This window comes from Cebus imitator, unplaced genomic scaffold (genome assembly GCF_001604975.1).
Source record: "Cebus imitator isolate Cc_AM_T3 unplaced genomic scaffold, Cebus_imitator-1.0 Scaffold92, whole genome shotgun sequence".
Taxonomy (NCBI): domain Eukaryota; kingdom Metazoa; phylum Chordata; class Mammalia; order Primates; family Cebidae; genus Cebus; species Cebus imitator.
The window spans coordinates 4,637,052-4,640,052 of record NW_016107407.1 but is presented as its reverse complement, the minus strand read 5'-3'; positions in this window follow the sequence as shown (position 1 = coordinate 4,640,052).

Here is a 3,001-nt window from a genome sequence, read left to right as displayed (position 1 = left end):
ACTGCACTCCAGCCTGGGCAACAGAGCAAGATAAAAAAAAAAAAAAAAGAAAAATACTTCCCTTTTTTTCTTTCATGTTTGACTGTGTCCGCACTAATAATTAGTGCCACTAGATGGCAACTTTTGGTCTAAAAACTACCCAGATGATCACGTTCAAATCCTAAAATACTTTTTGCATTCTAACTGTATCTCACAGTGACTTTTAATGTAACAAAGTAAGAAAAATCTATTTGGGTCCCAAATAATGGCAAATGTAAATAAGTGAGCAGCAACATGCTCTTTGGGCAGAAAAACTGTCTAATGCTGTGTCCTGGCCAGAAGCAGGCATATAACTCTGCTTAAGATTATTAATTATTGTGACAACTACTTAAGCACCTGAGTGTTAAATTTCTATTTATCTTGCAGTGTTCTCAGCATTCTCTCTGGTGACAATGCTTGTTTCGTATTTAAGAGCTCCCCATATCTGCAGCAATCTATTCTTAGAAATAATTCTGTTGGAGAGTTCAGTGGCCACAGATCACGCAGATACTCTTCCCCAAGAATTCAAAGGACAGAATCTTCAGCAAGCATTTTTTTAAAAATTATTTATTTTTATTGTTATGTAGGAGTTGTATATATTTGCTCAGTAAACTCTTGCAGGAGGCTTGAGAGTAACATTTCAGCCTTTTCTCTCAAGTTTGTGATTTTAAAAATGGCTGAAAACATTTACTGAGCACTTATTGTACTGACAGTTATTATGCTGCATATTATATAATAATCCTATCATTAGTTGGTGGTATTATTTTTTCCATTTTATGTTTATTCCAAAATTGTGAAGTTGGTTCAATATTTGAAAAACAAACAGTGTAATTTCTGTACTAAGAGAATAAAGAAGGAAAATTGTGTAATTTACTCAGTAGATTCAGGAAAGTCTTCGACAAAATCAAAGTAAAAACTCATAGCAAACTGTGATAGAAGGAAACTTCTGGCTGGACGCAGTGGCTCATGCCTATAATCCCAGCACCTTGGGAGGCCGAGTCGGGTGGATCACTGAGGTCAGGAGTTTGAGACCAGCCTGACCAATATGGAAAAACCCCATCGCTAGTCAAAGTACAAAAATTAGCTGGGTGTGGTGGCACGCCTGTAATCCCAGCTACTCAGGAGTCTGAGGCAGGAGAATCACTTGAACCCAGGTGGAATCGAGACTACACCATTGCACTCCAGCCTGGACAACAAGAACCTCAAAATAATAATAATAATAATAATAATAGTAATACAATTAAAAAATAAACTTTAATTTGGTAACGATATCTGCAAAAAAAAAAAAAAACCCTACACTAAACCCTATTAAATTTTTGGTAATTAAAGGCAATTTTAATGGAAAACTTGCTATTCTATTATTTTTCCCAATACAGTAATTATTTTTTAAATTATGGTAAAATTATTTTTTAAAAAATTATGGTAAAATATAATGAACATAAAGCTTACCATTTTAGCCATTTTAAGTGGCATAAAGGCATATTCACATTGTTGTAAAACCATCACCACCATCCATCACCAGACCTTCTCATCTTTCCAAACTAAAACTCTGTACCCATTAAACAATAACTCAATTCCCTCAATCCCCCATGCTCTGGAAATCACCATTCTGCTTTCTGTCTCTATGAGTTTGTCTACTTCAGGCACCTCATATATGTGGAATCAGACAATATTTTTACGACTAGGTTCTTTCACTTAGTCCTATAGCTTATTTCACATAGGAAAATGTCCTCAAATTTCATCCACGTTGTAGTATATGTCAGAATGTACTTCTCAGCACTCTGGGAGGCCAAGGCAGACAGATCACTTGAGCTCAGAAGTTTGAGACCAGCCTGGCCAACATGGTGAAACCCCATCTCTACTAAAAACACAAAAATTAGCTGGACGTGGTGGCGGATGCCTGTAATCCCAGCTACTCGGGAGGCTGCGTTAGGAGAATCACTTGGACCCAGGAGGCAGAGGTTGCAGTGAGCTGAGATGGCATCACTGCATTGCAGCCTGGGCAACAGACTGAGACTCTGTCTCAAAAATACAAACAAACAGACAAACAAACAAACATCACCCAGGCAAGAGATAGCTTTTCATACTATTCACACTCTGATCTTTCCACTATTCAACCCCAAACACTTACTTGTTAAGATGTAATAATTGCCCAATGCCACACACGCATGCACATGCTCACTCGCTGCCTCTAGAAGGTCAGGATTTCAACTGAAGGAGGCAGCGGGGGCTGTGACAGCCTCCGCAAACTCCAAGAAGGGACTTGGATCACCACTCAGTACCTAACTCAACGTTTAATGGGCTTCATTTTAGGCACAGCAATTATCCACCAGCGGAAGCAAAATATACAAGCTCTCAAAATAAAGCTCTTTAAATATACAAGCCCTCTAAATATTTTAGAGACTTGTATCTATAAAATATACAAGTCCTGCTGGGCACAGTACCTTGTGCCTATTATTCCAGCACTTTGGGAGGCTGAGGCTGAGGAGGGAGGATTGCTTGAGGCCAGGAATTCAAGACCAGCCCAGGCAACATAGTGAGACCCTGTCTCTACCAAATGATAGATAGATAGATAGATAGATAGATAGATAGATAGATAGATAGATAGACAAGTCTCTAAAACCTGAAAACTCACAAAATATGTTACTCAAAAATTGAGCAAATTCAATGAAATCAAGTTACAGGATGTTAGGAGAGATAGCTAACACTTCAAAGTGCAAAGCTGGGTGCAGTGGCTCATGCCTGTAACCCCAGCACTTTGGGAGGCTCAGGAGGGCAGATCACTTGAGGTCAGGAGTTCGAGACCAGCCTGCCAACATGATGAAACCCCGCCCCTACTAGAAATAAAAAAATTAGCCGGGCATGGTGGCAGGAGCCTGTAATCCCAGCTACTTGAAAGGCTAAGGCAGAAGAATCACTTGAACCTGGGAGGCAGAGGTTGCAGTGAGCTGAGATTGTGCCATTGTTCTCCAGCCTGGGCAAC